Source organism: Thunnus thynnus, chromosome 24, assembly GCF_963924715.1.
Source record: "Thunnus thynnus chromosome 24, fThuThy2.1, whole genome shotgun sequence".
Taxonomy (NCBI): Eukaryota; Metazoa; Chordata; class Actinopteri; order Scombriformes; family Scombridae; genus Thunnus; species Thunnus thynnus.
This window is the reverse complement of record NC_089540.1, coordinates 16,639,451-16,661,866: the sequence shown is the minus strand read 5'-3', so window position 1 is coordinate 16,661,866 and position 22,416 is coordinate 16,639,451. Positions and strand designations below refer to the sequence as shown.

Here is a 22,416-nt window from a genome sequence, read left to right as displayed (position 1 = left end):
TGTGAAAATGAAAACTTGCCTGCACCCAACATCCAAACCCCATTTCTAGTTGTGTCTCCATCACCCGAATCCTTCCTGATAGGTAAACCCTTTTTCCCCACATTGCATACTCAATTAATCAATTAGTTGATCAGCCAAGAAAATTAATCCACAACCATTTTGATAATCTTTTAAGTCATTTATCAAGCAAAAATGTCAAATATTCTCCATTTAGAGCTTCTAACATTAAATGTCTTCTGGTTTTCTTTGGGTTGGTCAGACAAAACAAGTAATTTGAAGATTTGCGGCTCGTTTTTTTCTGACATTTTTTAGATTCATCAGATATTAAAAAAATAATTAACATTTCAATTGATGATGCAGATCTTTAGTTGCAACCCTACTGCACATTGTTACTGTTTTAAAAATCCCTCGTTCATCCCTGATAATTCTCTTGATTATTTTGAACGCTAAAACCCAGGCAGAATCAGCACTACAAATAAGACTGACGCTGGTGTGAAGTGCACCCGTCACCCAGCATATGACAGCATATTGCCACTGTGCTATGCAGAAGCCTTCAGTGTGATGTGTGCAGATGAAGGGCTGCGGCTGAGGGGGCCCGGCCAGGCGGCACGGCGGCCCGAAGAGAAGCGCCGGGAACTGGGGGGGAGCTGCAGCGGCCGAGCTCCCTTGGCACTCCCCTAATGAGCTCCACTGCTGCTCCCAACATGAGCCCCTCACTCCTCAACAACATCACACACTCCCAGACGGAGCGAGTGTGAGAGAGAGGAAGAGAGAGAGAGAGAGAGAGAGAGAGAGAGAGAGAGACAGAGAGACAGAGAGACAGAGAGAGAGCAGCGTTCATATATAAACACACACTCTGCCACACAGCTGCAGCACGGAGCCTGAACATTACACACTCAGAAAGAAGTAATATGCATGTTTAAACATACAGACAGACACAGTCCGAGACTAACAAGTAGAGTCGTACGTACATGGATGCAAAAATAACCTCTCCACTCACAAACACACACACACACACATCTCACAGCTGTTGCATAGCCCACTCCGAGAGAGAGAGTATTTATGAGAATGAGAGACTGACACAGCGAGTGAGAGATGCAATATGCATGCATAAACATACTTAAGAGTGCCAGACACACACACACACACACACACACACACACACACACACAAACACACACACACACACACAGTCTTGATACAGCTGTAGCATGACCGCACTGTAACCTAAGAACATTACACACCTGTGAGTGTGTGAGATGAATGCAGACATGCTCACACACACACACACGCAGCAGCAGCAATCATGAATCATTAAGGTTGAACGTAATCAGTGTCATTTTGAAATTCAATTGGTTGCTTTTCTTGGTCTTAAATTACTGTAAAATTAATATTTGGGGATTCTGGACTGTTGGTTGGACAAAACAAGACATCTGAGGACGTCACCTTGGACTCAATTAATCGTTAAAATAATCAGCTGATTGATAAATAATGAAAACAATCGTTAGTTGCAGCCCTAATTCAGGTTATTAATTATTTCTGAAAATGACTTTTCAGATACAAGTTCTGGAGGGTGTAAAAAAATTTGCCTGAACTTGACAATTAAAATTAATTTTCACCATAAACAAAGAGACCAAAAGACAACTGGAACCAATCCAAAACACATCTGAGGATTAATCCAAAATGTGGTTGACCCAAAGAGAGAGAGAACACCAACACTGGCACAAGCATGACGCTCACTGAAAATAAACATGTTTGTTGCTTTCAACATGAGTCTATTTTAGTTTCTTTTTACATACACGGATAATATGTCATGAATTGAAGAGAAGATATGAACTGGAATCAATTAGAAAGAAGCAATATCACATCTGATACATCTAAACATCATCCAGTGCACATCTATCTCATGTATGCGTTTCGCCCCACGCAGGGCATCTCTAACCATCTCAGTGGTCTCCTTATCCACGACAGCGGTGAATAAGACTTCCAACAATTACTAACACTTACACAGAGATGCCCGATAATGTCTTCTAGAGAAGCAAACAAATTGAATTCGTTTTTATTCCAGTCAAAGAAATCAACTTCCCGTAATTACCCCAACACAACAACAAAAAAAAGATGAAAGAAAGAAAAAGAAAAGAAATTTGCAAACTATATCATTTTTTTTTTGCCGACCATTTCAACTAATGATATTGTAATAAGATGCCTCGCAATAGAGTGGGAATGGAAAACGTAATTACATGCATTAGTTTATCTAAGCGCTTGTACCGTCGCAGATCCATCAGTTTTTCAGAGCTCATCTGGAAGCCCATGCATCACTGTCAGGAGCCGTTTGATGGGGGGAAAACGTGTTCATTTGTTAGCCTCGTTTAAAAGATGGCGCCTCAGATTTACTTAGGCCCAGACAGAGCAGAGCGGTTATGACAGCGCCATTACAAAAAAACACACACACACACACACACACACACACACAAAAAAGAGAGAGGAGGTCTGAGACAGAGCACTCTGCGCCTTGGCAACTTCATCAGCTTTTTGCATTAAGGTGATTACAGCCAATGAGAAGAGCCCGATCCGTGTTGTGTATGTAAATGATGAGATGATGATATGGTAACAGCTGCTCTACCTGGACTGCAGCTGTGTATTACAGAGACCTGCACAAACGCACTTTATCTCACCTAGAACTGCTCTTTATTCAGTTTTAAGGTTTTATCATCCAGAAATATATTACACATTCTCAACCTATACATCATGTCAACTGACTCTTAAATTTAAACCTTGAAAAGCAAATGATTTGCAAGATTTTCGCCCAACAATGACCATAAATCCATTTAATGTGCGCCGCTGATATTCACTGAGACAAACCTGCGTCCACTACTTCTTCATCTACGACTTTTGTAGTGTTTCTAGCGGCAAAATCAACATAAAACAGTCTCCGAAGACAAAATATTACAACACAAGTAACTGCGTTTGTTATCTTTAAGAGAACAGGCTCCCTCTTCTCCTTGTGTCACTGAATGCTGAGTACTTAAACGAGCCTGGAGCTTCAGGTTTTTAAGTATCTTTCCCTGCAAAACCAGAGTGTCGACACTTCCTACTGACCTCTGACCTCTTGCACTTGATCCATAAGCTTCCATAGATGTATTACTTTGCAAAAATTGACTTTAAGCCCATAAACTATGAGAATATCACACAGCAAAGCCCACAATTATACACATTTGTAATTCAGACAGAGTTTAAATGAGACCATCACACAACAACACTGTAAAATCTCTCCAATGAAGCCAAGAAAAATTATTTTTTTTGTGTGTTTCTTCGATAAAAATTCACTTACAGATGCTTTCCTGGCTAACTACAAATAATTTTAGGCAACATCCACACAATTAATAACTATCCAAGACCTGAAAAGAAAACTATTTTGCTTGAAATACAATCTACAAAACAAAACTTCCCTTCCAGTGTGAGATACTGGTCAGTTGTTTGACAATTAAATTGTATTTGTGAGCAAAGTCCACTTAATTATTAATTGAATAACCCTGAAAAAGTTAAGTGGACATTGTGTAACTGATGATACAATTAACGAGTCGAGGTTTTTCTTTAAATTGTCCTATTAGAAGTCCGTAAAAAAGAAAAAACCACACACACACACACACACACACACACACAAGCTTATGCAGTGCTACAGGACACCATTACGTTTCTCGGTCACCGTCTCTCAACTCTTAATGGACATTAAACACGGAGCTGAAGAAATACACGAGCACAATTGAGTTAGTGGGCACTTACAGGGGAGAAGCCTTGCCCCATACATTTGCGTAAGAACACATAACTGTCACAAAATTACATGTCATTATTGAGCAGATTGTATGGATTCCACTTATTGTTGCTTAATGGCCTCTTTTTTAAAAAAAACGTGGTTAGCCCGGTGTTTAAAGATAATGCAGAGGAGGATGCCGGGGCCTCGTTTTACCCTCCCCTCCTGTCCTCCCTCCGCTCCCTCCTTCCAGCGAAAGCAAGAATCTGCTTATTCAGTTACATTTCAAAACCTCAATTTCCGTTTGCAATCAGCTCGTTAAGGCTGACGGCTTGAAAGGCAGCCATTAATGACACACACACACACACACACACAGTGGCTTCATGTCCAAGAAAGGTCTGTTTCTACTGCAGCCAGAAGAGAGTGAAGAGCCAACTGAAGCCCAGAAAGTAGAGGGAAGCCGCCCCCTGCTGGCCTTTAGAGGGAAACATCCACTACTCTAAAACCAATCTGGATTTCAATCATCATGAGCTTGTTGTCTCCCTGTAACTGAGCAGCTTTTACTTGTTTCTTTGTGAGTCATTTTTAACATCTGAAGTCCATTCAAGAGAACAGAATCTGTATCAGAAGACATGGATCCATTAGCAAGCAAACAGATGAGACTCATCTGTATTTATTTATCATATTAAGAAGAAATCTAGTTTGAACTCTGCTCTCTCGCAGCTTGAAGGGAAAGATCACATCCATTATTAGTCTCTTTTCTAAGAAGTAACATGTTTAAATAAGCTACTTGGTTTTAACTAGAATATTCTTTACAGTGGATCTTTTACTTCTTAGTAATTGTAAATGAGCTACTTTATGTTTTATCCTGAATGTTTATATTTCTCCGTAAGTGAGATATCAGTTAAAGCTGCTGTATGTAATTTCTCTCTCTGCTGCCTCGTATCACTCCGCCAGCAGCCTTCCCCCTCCAGCCTCTCTCCGCCTCCTCCCGCAGCCCGTTCCCTAGCGCGTAGCCCCGCCAGCCCAGCAGCGGCGGTATGAAGCTAGAGGGGGTCATGAAGAACCTGCAGAAGCAACAGGCAGTACAGCCGGCCCTGGAGGAGAACGAGAAAGACCCTCCGCTCCATGGTGGAGTCCCAAATACCCCAACAAGCCCCTGTTGCTGTGATTGGCTAGTTATGTGCTTGCTAACCCAGATTTAGGCGCTCACAGACACACATTTTTTAAGGAATCTTTCAATTAAATATCAACAGTAACAGGCAATGGTCAAAATTAGTTATTTCAACCAGAATTATAATGAAATAATATTGTCTACTGCAGCTTTAAGTACATAAAATTTTACTCAAGTGGGACATTCCTGTAACCTTAAAACTCTGCATCTTTTAATTCTAGCCAATATAGTAACATATAATATTGGAAAACTTGCTGATTACAGTTGCAGTATGTAGTTATACTATCTGATGAGTATATTTTGGAAAGAGGCCAACAAATATGCATATTTTGGGGGAAAATACAAAAATTTGGAGAAACTTAAATATTTCTACTGTTAAGCTGATGATACTGTAGCTGATATTGTATACTGATGTTTAAAAAAAACCTTAAAAATTTGACAATTCCTATGTTAAAAACAACAACAGAATTCACTGTTTACCCATTATTCATGTTTGGAAAAGCTTCTGACAAAGCATTAAGACCATCATGGGACAGTTAAACTCTCCACTGAAACCCAGACTAATGAAAATCCTGCAAGGTTAGCAGCTATTTTAATTAGTATAATGGAGACTCTGGGATACACTGCTCCCTGCTTCTAATTATTTTTTTTTATTTTTTTTAGCATTTCTCTGCTTTGGTGTCTGCAAAGTACCCAGTGATAAACCTCTCTTTTATAAAGATCTAACCAAATCACAAAGATGATTTGTAAAGCTCTAAACCTAAAACTGTCGACACAGATACAGTATTTAATAACTTCAGTTTATTCTTATTATTTAAATCCAATGCTTTGACTCTCATATTCACATTTCTTCTACCAATAACCCGTGATCTGTTTCATTTTGTACTACATCAGGTGTAACAGTTTATTCCCAAAACGGGAGCTATCTCATTTTGAAATCTTTGAGTATTCATTTTTTTTGGCAGCTTCTCCTGCATGATTCATGAAAGGCCGGTAGAGGGCTAATTGTTCAAATTAATTTGCGTAAACGACTAAGCAAGAGATAACAGAATTACATCTGCACTTCCCTGGCACGAGTTCAACAGTGACGGGCCTCGACAGGCAGCTGCATCAAGACGGCATCCTTGCCAGAAATTAAAAGCCACAAAACATTAATTAATAGACTTTTTGTTACGTTAATCTGCAACCAAAAAAGGTTTAAGGAGAGCAGGGTGGGTGTTGGGAGACACAGCACAGAAATAGGCGGTGAGAATAATTAGAATAAATTAGTTTGATGCAACATTTTTTAAAAAAAAGTGGGAGAGGCACCAGTGTTGGAGTTAGCTGACAAGTCTATTAATCACCATGGTAATGGAGCCGTTACAGTTTGAGCACATTTGGCCTTCTGTCTGTAAGCGGTGGAGTCGGACGGAGGCGGGCCGTCCGTGCGAGAAGCCGTCTGGTCGAGGAACAACCAGGTCGAACCCCTTGGACTTCTGGGAGTGCGAAAAACAGAGCCAAGACAATGTAGGACCATCAATCTCTTTGGCTGCAGCTCCTCCTCCTCCTCCTATTCTCAAATTGAAGGAGCGGCCCATACTTTGCACTTGTCAATTTGGAGCTTTATCTACACGCTAGAGGCTAATGAGCCATCTCAAACTCTTGATGGCCAGGATGTAAATGATCTTAACTAGCTCTCTGTCTGCTGTCACGAGTTATAGGGCCATGATGGGGAGGAGGAAAGAGAGGGAGACGTTGCTGGATCCTCCGACAATCTCGTGCGAGTTGCTCTCCTCTTCCTGTTTTTTTTTTTTTTTTTGGGCAGGGGGGGAAATTTAGGTGATTTGTTTCTGTCTAAGGTTAGAACGAGAAACCGATACTCCTAGAGTTACTGGTCTCATTCCTGCAGAGGTGATTTGTGCCTAAAATCAACAACCTATACATTTGTCAAACTCTGAGGTGCTTTGGTTAACCGCATCTATCTAATCGTCTCCATAGACCAAAAAAAACCTCATCAATGCAAACCCCAAACACAGTAAAACCTTGATCAAACACAGCACAAGCACAAGAAATGATATACAGGACATTCATCTTCAATTTGACATCATGATGCAGCTGCAAAACATGGTGTCTTGTGTGATAATGCTTCAATAAAGCATATACATGCATCAACATAGTATATGAGACAGTGGTTTGTTTATTATTATTTAGTTAACATATGTAGACTGAAATGGTTAAAAGCATTATAAGTTTCCAGAGCATTTATATGATCAAATTGCATATTGTAAAGACAAGCGTGTGGTGTTATAAAACATGTTTTTTTATAGTTAGAGAGTAAAGGTGTTTACATTCAGGTGACTCAGCACCGAATCACCGTTTGCAAGTGCAAATGTGTGGGCTGCTTACAACGACGTAAACCTACATGAGTAGATATAAATGAATATGAATCATCATCTTCTGAACTTTTAACATCTTGCTTTCAGCCTACAGTTGTCTCCTTTTTTTTTTTTTTTTTTTAGAAATATCACCTGCAGTTACACAAGCTTTGCTATAACAAGTTACAACGATTTAAGTAACATATATACTTGTAGATGGACGGGATGGTTTAAAAATGCAAGTAAGCTGGTCAGAGCTGCACCGATTAGTGGATTAATATTAAATCAATCACTTTAAATTAGAAATTATCTTGATAATGAGTCATTTTGTGTCGTTTTTTAAGAAAATAATGCCCAAATTCTCTGTTTCAAGCATCTCAAATGTTTATATTTTCTAGTAACTGAGCATCTTTGGGTTATTGACTGTAGTTTGGGAACAAACAAGACATTTTAGGTTGCATCTTGGGCTTTGGGAAACAGTGATTGACATTTTTTAATATTTTCTGACGTTTTATAGACCAAATGACTAATCGGTTAATCAACGTCCAGAGTAAGAAATCATAAGAACGTTGTAAACGAGACGGACCGCGCTGAGAAGAACAGAACATTTGAATTTACTTGAGCAATGTCTCTAATGAAGGCTAAAGCTCACTGAAGAAGTGAAAAACCTCGGATGAATCACCTTTTCCAATCAGCCGGAGGAGATACAGTCCCCCCCCCCCCACGGCGCTCAAACTCCTGCTTTCCCACAATCTTATAGGCAATGTAAACACGCCGCCAGGACGCCCGTTTCTCATCTGCTTCTTTTCCCGCCACCATTTCAAGGGATATTATTACCATAAATTATAGCTGTAATGCGAGGTGGGAGGCAGATAAAAAGTGGAGTCTAGGCGTCCATTTAGCTCTGGTAAACTTCCCCGTTGCTACTAGTTCATGATCACCCATGCAAACAGACTATTTTATGCTCGACTTGCCTGATGCATGAGAGGGAAAGCGCGCCGCCATTTTTTTTAATCCCTTTTCTTCCCTCCTCAAAGCCTGAAAGAGGAAATCGATGGGAGGACACGGAGAGGCCATTGGTTATGTTTGCTTTAGCGGGAAATGAGCTTGTGTCTGCACGCAGCACGACTCACCTGGGCCCCGTTCATCTCCGCCGTACGGAGCCCCTGACGGCCCTGAATGCACCACCCACACTGGTAATATCAACTCTATCTACGCCTACACATATCTCCAGACAAAAGCAGGGATCTAACTGTCACAGCAGGTGTGTGCTTTGTAGTATATATATATATATAATCTCTCCATGTTGTTACAAAGGTTTGTTAATCCAGATAGCATTATTTGCTGCTGATTTTGAGCCATAATATCTTCAAATTTATGCTAACACATGGTTAAAAACTTCCTTTAAGACATTGATTTGCCATATATCAATAGAACAAATGGGAAAGCTGCTGATAAGTCAAACTGAATCACTTCTTTTTAGATCTATATTGCTGTATTTATTATATTTCTAAGACTTACTTTGTCATTTTTTTTATGTGTAACAAGAGTTTTGCTTATGTTTATTATAAACAGCACTTGCAAATTACAGCTGTATGTATAAATAAATCTTATCCTTTCACTTATTTGTAGGTAAAGGCCATAAAAACTGCGACTGAATTTAATTAACGCTTCGTAATGTTGACACACCTGCCAATAAATGGACGTTTTCAGTGTGTTGTTCAGTCTTCTTCGTCATTTTCACTTCCAAGTGAGCAAGCGTATGAGTTTCATATTAGATTTCTCACACAAATAAAACTATAAATACAGAAAAAACTAATTAAAATGCTTTGTGTTTGTTTTGGTGTTGGAGAGATTTCGATAATTCTTACAACTGACTGTGTTTGCTTTGCAGTTTTGTATTCACAGGTTTGTTTACCTCATATATGGATTTGTTTAAGATATTAAACCTTTGCTGAATGTCAAGACAGTCACTGTAAAGACAACTAGATGTATGTATGTATGTATAAGCTGCTCAAAACTCTGATCAACTCCTGGAAAATATTAATATTACTTTGGTTTCTTCATCATTTTTTATTCCATCTCTCCTCCCATCACCATTTTTCCACCGCTGACATCCAGACAGTTGGTGCTGCCATGTTGCTTACAGCCTCATTTTTCTTCTTCTTCTCTTATTCTTGCTAATATATTCAGCCTCCTCTTCTTCTTCTTCTTCTTCTTCTCCTGATACATATTCACTCTTGATTGTGGCTGCCAATTAGCCAGTGAGGCTGTGGCAGTTCATCCATCTGACTTAAAGGTTCCTTGCCACTAATTTTGACGGCCGGGGTCAAGTAGCAGAGGGACCCATTAATTGCAATAATGAAGTCTTCAGTGAGCGATCATCAATGACTTCAGAGTGCCATTAATTCTTTAAAGAAATCATCTCTTTATTTTTAATGTTTAGCTTTATCGTCCGGCCAGCTGCTGCAACATCTCATTTATCCGAGACTTAATAAACATTATGCATACATGATTTCTCTCTCTCTCTCTCTCTCTCTCTCTCTCTCTCTCTCTCTCTCTCTCTCTCTGCTTCTTCACTCCGATGTCGTTTGCTCTAATTTCTTTGCTGCGTACCGTTTCATTTGTTCTGATCTCTCTCTCCCTACTCGTGCCTCTTCTTCTCTTCCGCATTCGTTTTCATGCTCCCTTCTTTACCTCCCGTCATGTCTTTTCTCGGCCTCATGATCCCACTTTGGTTTCTTTCTATCATTTCCTTGATTCCTCTTTCCCTAATCTCAACTTTATCCCTTTTTTTCTCTTCATCCTCCTCACCTCTCTCTTTTTTAGAGCTTCTTGATATTCAATATCTCATGTTTTCACGAGTCCAGTTTCAGAAGACTTTAATTAACTTAAAGCACTCATCATCATCCATGTTGATGCACTTCCAGCTTTACTTGTCTTTATTTCCATCTTTTTTAATGGTTTCAATGCTTTTTTTATGTTTAATGTTTTAAATGAAAGATTATAACGCACTCTGAATCGCCTTTGTGTGTGAAATATGCACTAAAAATAAACGTTACTCGCCCTTTTTCATATCCATCCACCTCTCCAACTTTTTGGAATCACTTTCCTCCATCCTCTTTCTCTCTCGTTAAGGATTTTCTTCCTCCTTGCCCTCTCTAGAGCCTCTTCCATCCCTCCTCCTTCACCCTTGTTTCTCCATCTTTTCCTACCTCTCCCTCTGCTTTGACATTCCTCTTTCCCTCTCCTCCTCTCATCTTCCTACTTTCTTCCCTTCCTTGTTCTATCTCTGAGCTCAGATAGATAGATAGAGGATCAATCTGTGCACCATTTACTGACCGTCAGGTCTTAACATTCATTCTGGTGCCAGACAACAGACAGCTTTAATAACAAAACAGTAATAATAATAATACATGTGTAGGAATATGAGTAAGTCTTCCCACACAACTGCAGACAGTGAACGTGCATGAAAAGATTCAATATCATTGGTGTATATTGATTTTCAATTGAATCGTACTGTTATAAACTTTCCATTTTTTAAACTCCACTGGATTCAACTGATGGAGAGTGGTGGTACGTTTCTGACTGGTTTATCAGCTTTAGTATCTGTCAGTTTGCCTAATCAAGAGTTACCTTGGGAATGTTAAACAGTTTCTTTCTTCAACATCTTTTTAAAAAGGCTAAATGTCTTTATTATTTAGGTCAAAGCAAAGCAAAGAGATAATGGGAAAGTGAAGTCGATAAAGCTCTGACCCCTGACCTCCTGCTTGTAATGGTGGCGTTACAGTCGTCTTAATTTATTCCTAGAAAATATGACCCCATCAACGTTTCACTAAACATATCAATCTTTGTATTTTACTGAAAACATCTAGAGTTTCAGTTTGTTTTTTTTGCAAAACTGGACTAAGATATTTAAATTCATGAGCAACAAGGTTTGTTTTTTTGTTGTCCATCATCAAAATATCTCAAAAAGTAATCAATAAAATGTGTTTGACTGAACAATTCCTGCACCATTAATCTATTTCAAACAAAATATCACTTAATCTGATTAAAATATTCATTCACCTACAGCATCCGTGCATCAACCCATCAGTCATCTCATCCTTTCATACATCAATCTATCCTGTGCGGTAACAAGCTGCGGTACAGTTTGCAGCCATTACTCACGGTGACAGTGAAGAAGTGACTGCCAATAATCCCAACAGTGAATACACGTCAAAGACAACTTACGCCGAGATCTCTGTGACGCCGCTGGATTTCAGACATGAAAGATAGACTTGATTCACCCCCCCACCCCCCCTCCTTCTGACAGCGAGCGTAAAGCCTCCGCGCTTTCGTTGGACGTGGCCCGAGTCAAATTGTTCATTTTACCTCTAATCGTGTCATTTATCAAAATGCTGCTCAGCCGCGTCAGTAAGTGCAGTTATGCTAACTAGATCTGAGCGAGGCCACGGAGAGGACTAACCATCATTCAGCTTTTGGGAGGTTTATAACAGATGTTAGCCGAAGCAGGTACCCAGCAGATGTTTTCAGCGCTAGTTGGAGGTTTAAAATGTCATATTTAACAAACGTTTAGTGGAGGAAAGCAGGTTTTAGCTTCATTTTTAGGATCAAGCACAGTAATACGCTGACTGTAGAGTCGCTCAACCACAAGATCAGACCTTGACCTCTGACCTTTCTATGAGGGGGAGGGAGGCAGCAGGCAGAAGGACAGATTTCTGCTCAAGAAAGCAGCAGATTTAGTATTTATACTCTATATAGTGGTACATTCAGCTGTGTGTGAAATTATTACTTATTTCTTTTCTTATCATGAATAAAAATGCTCAGCTGCTCCGTTTCCTGGTACAAAATCTCATCTCTTCAACAACCTTTTCTAAACAATTGATTGATTTTTTCATACATCTTTAAGACATACAAGATATTTTCTGGATGAACTGATTAATTTTCCAGGACGCCGAAGTACGAAACATGAAGCTGAGTACATGTTTAAAACTCTGTCTCACTTTAAGGCTGCTGCAGGGCGGGTTGTCTGCTACAGGGTTGGTAGTTCGATACCCGGATCCTCCTGTTTATGCGTCAAAATGTCCATCATGAACCCTAAATTGCTCCTGATGGGAATGAGAGTCAAAAATTGTAAAGCCCTTTGTCCATTAAGGTAGAAAAGCTCTGATACTGAGGTGTTTTGAGGTGCTGGTTTTATGAAGCATCACTCAGTATCCAGTTATATCTTTAAAAGCAGCTTCATTGTGTCTGAGCAGATTTAATGTTATCTGCAGGACCTTTAATTAAAAGCTTTGACAGGTATTTAAGTTGTTGTTTGACAGCTTATTTCATCCGTCAGGTCCTACATGATCAAATTTATTTTAATGATGCTTGTTTGTGTTAATGAACTGATGTTTTTATTTACTTTTCTCACATTGGCAGCCACCAACCGCAGTCTCTTAACCTTTAGGATAACAAAAAAAAAACCCTTTTTCATACCGACATCCAAAAGCTGCTCAGTCATACCGCACAGTCGCCATCGCCAGGAAACTCTTTTTAATTATCAGATGCAACGCCGCCACTCGAGCAGCTGGGTTATGAGACTGTATCCTCCTATTTGGATTTTATTGAGACGGTATCAACCCGGGGCAGATCACCACCACAACACAAACACCGGTCAATTTACCCATTTTGCATCCAATTCTCGCTGATGATTATGAGCCGCTTTGCCTCGGTTGATGGAGAGATTAATCTTGCTTTGATAGAAATATGTCAGTTTCTGCTGGGCTGTGATGGATGTGATTTATCATTCCGGACAAATCTATGCCCGAACGTCCCTCCTCCTGACAGCTCTATTGTGGCAAGAATGTCCCAAAATGTCACCTGTTGTACGCCCAGTGACCTTCTAATTTTCTAATTCAATTTCGAGATCTCCCCCTCCACCCCCCACTTCCCCTCCTCCCTCCCGGCTCGTCCACTCATATCATGAAGCAGTAATAACAATTACACACCGTGACTGGCTCCAAAACCTGCAATTCCACCACTTTAAATCAAAACCCAAGTAGTCTTTTATTAAGCTGCCCGGTTAAATCAATCTAAATCTAAGCATAATAACTCTCTAATCAGGTGCTGGGGAGAATAATAGGTTGTCACGCTCGAGGAAAAATAGGCAATCATGGAATGTTTTCTTTAATTAGGCCGGCTAAAGTAGAAGGGCACGGCAGGAGAGCGGGACACATTCATCATAGCCAAGGTGGGAAATTACTTCAATTACTCAGGAAGGGGAGAGTGAACAGAATTACAGAAGTCAGAGAAGCAGAAGAGAGGAGACCGTGATCTGCAAGGAAGTCCAAATGACATCGGTGGTATGGGAGGAGGGGTGAGGAGGGGGGGGGGGGGGGGGAGAGGAGGCAAGGAGTGAGGTAGGAAGGGAAGGAGGATGGAGGAAAGGTGGAAAAATGGTTAAAAAAAAAGTGGAGAAATTAGTGTGCAAGAAGAGAAGGATCAAAGTGTCGTCAGCTCTGTTATTATTCATTTATTTTGTTTTCATCAATCATGTTTGTTATGTTGTCTTTTATTTTTCTGTTTCTGGGCAAAGTCTGAAGTTCGCTTTTTGTTTTTCATCTTTTATCCAATTTTATGGTTTGGTTAAAAAAAAAAAAAAAAAATTCAAAAAAGATCCACTTACTAACTTTTCCTGGAGCTTTCCACTTAATTTTACGGTTTCCACTTTAATAAAAAAAAGTTTTATGCTGTTAGTATTTAAAAAGAGGAAGATGAGAAAGAAAAGATACAAAAAGTTGAGGGATGAATGCAGGTAACTTTTTTTTTTTTTTTAAATCAATGACAGAAGGGCAGGAAGATGGCAGCAAATGTGAAAGAATAACAGATGGTGGGAAGAGAAGGATGAAAAATGAGGCGAGAGGAGGGAAAAAATGCTGAACAGGAGAAAGAAGGAAAGTTGGAAAGAAGAAGAAAGACACTAAAAATGATGAGCGAGGGGATAAGCGGAAAGAAGAATGAAGGGAAGAAGGGAGAAGGAGAGAAAACTGGAGTTATAAAGATTTTAAATTGTGGAGAAGAGTTTAAAATTTCAAGTCTACCAATTAAACTTCTAAGCGAAGTGATAAAAGGAGAAGTAAGGCGAGCGAAACCTCTCAGATGACCAGTCGCCTCTCGCCACGTGCTGTAAAACAATCCTCCATCACTCATCCTAAAAACTGGACTCCTACCTACACGTCCGACCAACCCTCCTCCCAGCGTCTGTCTGTCAGCTTTCCCAGAATGCAACGAGAGAGGAGAACGACCGTAGCGAGCGCCCCGGCTGTAATTCCTCCCCGAGACGACGAGATAAACGGCCTCTTACTGTAACCGGATCTGTTGATTCGGACGAGGCTTTGGCAGGTGGTGGATCCGGTTTGTTGGGTGACTGAAGACCTGCCAGCTGGGCCGGCGGCCAGATAAACACACAGATTATGACTTTTGATAACTGCGACGCTTCCAGGCTGGCTCCACCGCTCGCTTCAGATGAAGTAGTTGACGTGACGGTGACGAGGATCAAAGCACTTTCACTCTTCCACCACTATCCGTTTATTAGGTACTTTGACAAATTAACAGCCGAAACCAAATGTGTCTGAGTGAATTTTACAAGGAGGAAAGCAGCCTGTGTTCCTCTGATAGCACATGAACGCCCCACTGCCATTTGAGCTACAACAATTAGTCGATTAATCAATTAGTCGATTGACAGTAAATTGACTACTGGTTTCACCTTCTCAAATATGAAAATATTGCTTCTTCTTGTCTTAATAGTAATCTGAATTTCTTCAGTTTCTGAACTGTTGATCAGACAAAATAAATGTTCCTCCATCATCTGACTGTAATGACAAACAGCAGGAGCTTTTTTTAAGCTTTTTCCCCCCATTAAATATACTTTTCTTCATAAAAGAGAAGATTAAAAAGCATGATACTCAAACAAATATACAGTAAAAATTAGTAGTTGATCCGTACAGATGTGAACTGCGGATTAACTGCAAAATTTAATGTTTCATTGGAGACAAAGTAAACAAACTCCTGTGATGGACAGACAGCGTGTCGCTAACAGGGATTTTGAAGAGCAACGACCAAACCAGCATCTAACGGGTCCGTAGTGACATCTCCAGGTATGTTTACCTGCTGTTTGATGTGCTGCAGCTGAGCAGCTAATTAGCTACGTAGCTGCTAACTGACGTTAGCGGTGAACGTTAGCTTGGTGGCTCGTTCAACAAGCTGCAGGACGAGACGTGTGTTCACGTTTGTAAGTTATCATCAGGTTTTGATGATGTGGACACATTCATTCATTCATTCATTCATTCATTCATTCATTCATTCACTACCATGTTTAAAGGAAGAAGGTATCATGTCTTTTATGTATTTTAAGATTGTATTTAAACATTAAACATCTTCAATGTTGTTTTCATTTAAGAGTTTAAGCAAAAGTTCCTTGATTTAAGTGTTTTACGGGATAAATGGAAAGCAAACTTATATTTGTCATATATTTGATCCGACCTGTGACTCAAAACCGTGATATGATCTGAACTGTGAGTTTTGTGATCCGTTGCATCTCTTGTAAAAATCATGTGTGCTCCAGAGTGAGGAGGTGTGACGGGTCAAAATAAGAAAAACCAAAAGAAAAACAATAACTGGACGAACACATTCTGCCTGCAGGAAACGTTTTTGACCTCAAATCTCTCCAAAACTGTTCACCTGTCATTTACTTTCACTACAAACATGCAGCTCATAAAGTATTCAGACAAACAAACACTGAAATACTTATAACTGAATCATCGTGGCTGTGGTTGTCTAATGAGTTGTCTGCCAACAGCAGCAAAAAGAGAAATCAAAATCCACACAACATCTAATCATGAATAAGATTATCATGTAACTCACATGTACTGCAGGTGACACGTTTGATCCACAGACCTCATCCATCACATCTGTCCAACAGCAGCCACGTAGCTCCAATCCTTCGAATGAAAATGTCAATTTAATACCTTTGAAGTCTATTATTTCAAATCTGAACAGCATATTTTAATGTTTCACCACTAAAAGGCTCAGATTCAGGTTCAGGTTTAGGTTTTAGCAACTTTTTTGATAATCTATTGATCGTTAAAGTCGTTTTTAAAAGTAGAAAATGTCAAATATTTCATGTAATTTGTGAGGATTTGCTGCTATTTTTTGTCTTGTGTGATGTTTAATTCAATATATTTGGATTCTGGACTGTTGGTTGAACAAAACAGGAAATATTATTACATCACTTTGGACTTTTCACACATTTTATAGACCAAACGATTGGTTGCAGCCATGAATTCACAGTTAAATCTTCAATAAAGGTGTAAACAAAAGCAAGAATACTGTGAATGACCGACAGCTCCTGAATGCACCTCGGGAAGATTTTAACCAAACGAGCTTTAACTCCAACCCTCATCCAGAAGAGTCGCAGCAGCGGAGGACGAGCTGTGATAGCGGAAGACGGAGGAGGCTCCGTCAGTATCGCAGCCAGGTGGTAATCAAGCAGGGATCTGTGTTTGCACCGTGGCCGATCAATAAAAGGATTGCAGTGTATTCACATCTTGCAACTGTGCAGTATTATCAGGTCGGAGCGATCCATCACGACTTGATAGGAGTTCGATGGCCGAGCAGTGGAGGAAGTATAACGCAGCTCCTGACTTTTTAAAGGATCTCGATGCTGGACGAGTTTAGACGGAAAACAGGTCGACCGCCTCGGAATTTCAAGCCAGATGTGGACAAAACTTAAAAATCTCCGTTAGGGCTGCAACTAACGATTATTATCAATATCGTTTAATCTGTTGAATAGTTTCTCCATTCATCGATTAGTCCTTTGGGATATAAAATGTCAGAAATGGTGAAAAATCTCTGAGAATTTTAGTATATTTTCTTGAAAAAATGACTCAAAACGATTAACAGATTATCAAAACAGTTGTTGATCAACTTTCTGTCAATCGACTAATTGATTAATTGAACTGAATCGACTTATTCTTATCTAAAAGTCCAGTAAAATTTTTTTAACTTGTGTTTATTTTCCCTCGTTTCTACTACAAAACGCTGCCGTTGCATCAAGATAAAGATGCTCTTTTGTAGAAAATCCTTCACATAAATTGATTTCTCTTGGAAACAGTTTGAAATATTCTCACTGCACTGACAGATTTGGAAAATAGACGATAAAATTTAGGAATAAATTTTAGAAAAGAAATGACTCGGTGAAGGTAACAGTTATTTGGGTGCTTAAAAAAAAGGAGCATTGAAGCAAACTGTAACACTTATCTTGTGCTTTTAAAGTAAGATTTATCTTCTTTCTTTTCATCTTTTTCTCTCCTTCCTCCTTTAATTTCTCCCTCTTTTTACTTCCCTCCTCTTTCTTTCCTTGCTTCTTCTCCTTAATTTCCTCCTTTCTTACTTTTTTACTCTTTTTTTGCTCCTCTCCACCTCATCTTCTCCTTCCACTTCCTTTTGGTCTATCATTTCTCTCTCTTTCTATTCTTTCCCTCTCCCTCTTTTCATTAATTCTTCTCTTCTCCTTCCTGTCTTTTCTCTTCTCACTCTTCCTTCTTTCCTCCTCATTTTGTTTCCCTCCTTCATCTTCTTTTTTTTTTTTTTAATCTACCTCCCTCCTCTCCCTCTCTCTCCCTCTCTGCATGACTGAACAGAGAGCTCCATCATCATCGCAGGGCCAGCCCGAATTTTTGTTATAAAGGCAATAAATCATTTCAGCTTTCATCTATTGTTATTGATGAATGACCAATTATTTGTCATCTAATACGCTGAAAAACGATGACCCAGGGAGACGGATCAACTTCTTTGTTTTTTCCCTCCCGCGCTGCCTGATGTGACACAGGACAGCAGTGATGGATTGTATCCTTAAACTGTTATTACATGTATAATGTGGCGCTCAAATCCGACATCTCACTTAGTCCGCGTTCCTCCTCCCTAAACAAATAGATATCAGTTGCGTTGTAGAATAACAGAAGAGAAGATGATGATATTCTGCAGCCTGCATGATCAAGAAGTCAGAGTTGTGAAAAGATGAATTGAGGTCAGTCGGGGTGAGACGTGTAGACGTGTGCTACACCAGTGTAGAGTATTTATAATATCTTTTTAAAAAAAGTTGAATAAAACCAACTTCATGATGTGTCAGCCGCCTGCAGATGAGTTTGGCTGCATGACGCTGCAAAGATCACAATATAAGACACACAAAGTGTCCAGCTGATGAGTTAAGGCGACTTCACACCGTGCGACAACAACAATCCTGTAAGTTTATCGCATGTCATATTGCGCAAGAGGCCTCTAATAAAATCTTGGTCACAATCTGTGTCAGACTGTATAATATTGATTTGAAGCTGTCAGATTGTGTGATGAATAGCCTACCTGGTAAATCGTAGCGCTACAATGTAAAAAGACAAAAGTATATGAGAGCAGAGGTTTGTTATTTATCTGCTGCTGATGTTTAAAAATGCAGCAAAGTCACACAAACTGATTTTTCGTTTCACCTCCATTGTTTTGGTTTTTGTGTGCCATGGAGGTTTGAAAGTACGAGTAAAGCTTCACTTATGAAATGTCACGCCAGCCAGTGTATTCTGTTTCGTTTAACGTCTTATTCTGATTGGTTTGTTTGTAGATGTGGGTTGGATCTTTTGTCTCAGACTGTCTTTGGTCTCCAAAGCTGCAAATCGGTCGTCAGTGGACGAGTCTCACAGTGAGATTTAGGACATTATTTTGGATTGACGACCAAAGATTTCACCACATTTCTCTCATGATTGTCAACTTCCATCTCAAACAATGGTAAAGGCAAAATCGCACAGATTGAAGGGGCCTTTAGTCAATAAGACGACAGCACATTGAGTGCGTGGCAGTAGCATTAAACGCAGGTGTGGCTTCTTTGTTGTGACTGAGCTGCATTCTCTTCATACTGACTGTTAAAACAACTTGACAGTTTTAGAGAAATCAACTATTTTGAATTATTTGCAAAATCTACAAAAAGTGCAATGATCTTCTGTTAAACTTGCAGCTTTTTCACCCTTGAGCACATACACACAATGAAAAACCAACACAATTATATGCTGTGAATAATGTCCCTTTTTTCCATTTTATGTAAAAAGAAATGATCATTTCTAATATTCGACTGCATTTGAAAAAAATCTCTGCACACCTGAATATGTGACAGGTGCGTTGGAGGAAGGTGTCTCGCTTACTGCTGAAATATTTATTAGATCACAACGTTTTAGTCTATCCGACCTTCAACAACGTCATTTTCACAGTAACACAACAGTAACTGAGTGAACATGTCAGTGGTCCTGTGGTTTACCTGTTCAGGGTCCTGCTGTGGGGTTAAACAGGGTTTGTGTACCGGAGCGAGGTCGCAACACATCAGATCTCACTTTCACCACAATATAACTGCAAAAAGAGAAAGAGAGACGGATAGAGAGATTAAGTTCCCATCCGAGACACTCAATCACTTTTTCTCCACATCCCATCAATCACTGGCCCGGTCATGAGCGTTTTATACACAAGATGTTTCTACTCAGCCTCCAGTTACCAAAGAGATCAAATATCCAACCACTGAAAAATACAATGACAATATTGTAGAATATCTAGTACGAGTCAATTAGATCATTCAATACTATCAATAACAACAATAGCATTTAGAACAAGCTACGGTGAATAGCAGAACAAACCTTTAATCCTGTTAGAATTACATGTATTTTGACTCCTATGACTTTGTTTATTGATTAGTCGATTAGCTGCTGCTTTGATGTGTCATATGAAACATTAAAATGTTAACACATCTTCTTGAGCTGTGGGAAATTATAATATGCATATAACTCAAACGATAAAGAAAATATTGTTAGTTGCAGCCCTATCAGTTTGTTGTTTGTTGTCCAACATACTGTATTTAACATTAATGTAATATATCCATGGGTACCCCAACAGCTACATTACTGTATATCTGTATTTTATGCCTGTATAATCAAGTTTAGTGATGGAAAATTTAAGCTTTTAAGTAATTAAGTATTTTTTCTTTGTTTCTGTCACAATTAAGACCTGTAGAAAATTAAAAATTACAACAATGACTCCAGTTTTTGTCATTTTTATCGACTGCAGTAGTGAACAGCAACTAAGTATTTACCCAAATAACGTGACTGTGTTACAGAACAGATTTAAGGTATCTACATAAACTGTAAAATAGACTAAAAAAAAATAATGGACGTAGCCACCGTGACGCCTTCCATTGGTTTTTGACTTTTGAAGCCTGGCATTTGGCATTTTGATCGTCGCCATCTTGGATTTTTGGGGCCAGAAGTGACCATCATATTTGGACGAGAGGCTGAAGCTAACCCTAAAGCTAGCTGCTAGCTGCTAGCTTGGTTAGCACGGTGCATGGTTACAGTCTATGGTTAACTGTGCTAATGCTAATGCTAACGTTCGCTAGCGGAAAAACAGTCTTAAAACCATTAAAACAAAGTGTACTTACCGGAAAAACTGAACATCTGAGGGTCTTTTAGTACAATCAAACGCTGAGCAAGATTGTATTACGCGAACAAAATGTTACAGTTAGCTTTCATGAACTGAAAACACACTGACATAGCGACGGCTACGCCTATACTCCTGTATAGGCGCCAATCACAACGTAGCCGCGCCCTAAAGCATACCCTGCTTTATCGTCTATTTTTACTCTAAATGGGGCCATAATTTACAAAATGAACATCATGCTGCATTGAAGAAGACTTGAAACAAGCGATTAAGACCATAAACTCATTAGGAAAGTGTTTACTGAGGTAATAAATCAAGTGAGAAGTAGGGTCATTTTCTCATAGACTTCTACACAATCAGACTTCTTTTATGTGTCATTAGAGAGAATGCAGGTTTCAATCACTTCCGCATTGGCTTCACATTTCAAACCCAGAAATACCTGCTTTGGCTTCAGAGGATTGGATCACAACCTGTCATCACCCTGACCATTGACCAATCAGATCACTGGGGGAAAAAAATCATTCCTGCAGGATCCTGACATGGACAAAAGTCCTGAGTTTACAATAAAATGACAAGTAAAAAAGAGAAATATATATTTTTATAGATCAGTAGAAACATTTTATTGCTCCAGGTAGGGCTGGGCAATATATCGATATTATATCAATATCGTGAGATGAGAAGATATTTTCTTAGATTTTGGTATCATAATATCATGATATGACACAAGTGTTGTCTTTTCCTGGTTTTAAAGGCTGCATGCAACTTTATTGTATCCCAGAGTGACAGCCAATAGTATAACAAGCTCAGAATAACACGAGACAACTGTGTGATGATAACTGGAAATAAAAATGAAAGATTGTCTTTTATTAGAAATAATTATCCACACGCTGTTAATTGGCTCCCATGGTGATTATAAATGAATCAGTCATTAACTACTTTTCCACTCAGTAGCAGAAACAATCTGGCATCACTTTTGAGCTTTTTTTATGTGACATATTCAGAATTATTTCTTCATCATCCAACTAAATAGCAAAAAAATACTCCCTCTATACTTAAGTCAGAGGGGAATTCAGCTATACTGGGACAGTTTTTGTAACTCTATCTCGTGATCGTGTTCCTGACATCAATTTTTTTTAAAAAACAACCCAACATATGATACCTTTCTGAATTCCTCAAGGTGTTTACTTTCTTTTTGTGAATAAATGAAGTGTGTATCATGTTTTTACACAGCATGGCTCACCATTTTGTTGTAGATGACACAAAACTATTTTTCAGTGACAGCCCTCGCTTTCCACACTACTGACATGTTTCTAAGAATATTTTAAACTGATTTCTTGTTTTTCTTTACCTTAAACATATGTCTAAGGTTACTTCATATTATGTATTAGCTCCCTGTTTTCCCACTCTGCCATTTTATTCCACAATAGGCGTTAAATTCATCATGGATAGAGGTTAAATCATTGATTAAACACAGTGACACAGTCATTTTCACCCACAATCAACTGCTATGTAATATTTAATTTGGCCACTGGGTGCCAGTATTTGATGACACAGATCCAGTTTGGCTTATGCAATACTTTGAAATATACTGGGTGTGAATAAAAGGATGTAGTAAAACTATGAAAATG

The 22,416-nt window shown here is 39.2% G+C and overlaps 1 protein-coding gene across 3 annotated transcripts in view; it reads right to left on the bottom strand.

Moving 5' to 3' along the window:
- Nucleotides 1–21,117, bottom strand: part of zeb2b (zinc finger E-box binding homeobox 2b) — a 461,952-nt gene extending 440,835 nt beyond the window's left edge. For all 3 annotated transcript variants that reach the window (XM_067583059.1, XM_067583061.1, XM_067583062.1), the window contains exons 1-3: nt 20,790–21,117; nt 19,623–19,711; nt 16,190–16,266 (exon numbers count right to left, since the gene is read on the bottom strand). The gene's annotated coding sequence lies outside the window, so the exon portion shown is untranslated. The remainder of the gene's footprint in view (nt 1–16,189; nt 16,267–19,622; nt 19,712–20,789) is intronic.
- Nucleotides 21,118–22,416: the final 1,299 nt, after the last annotated feature.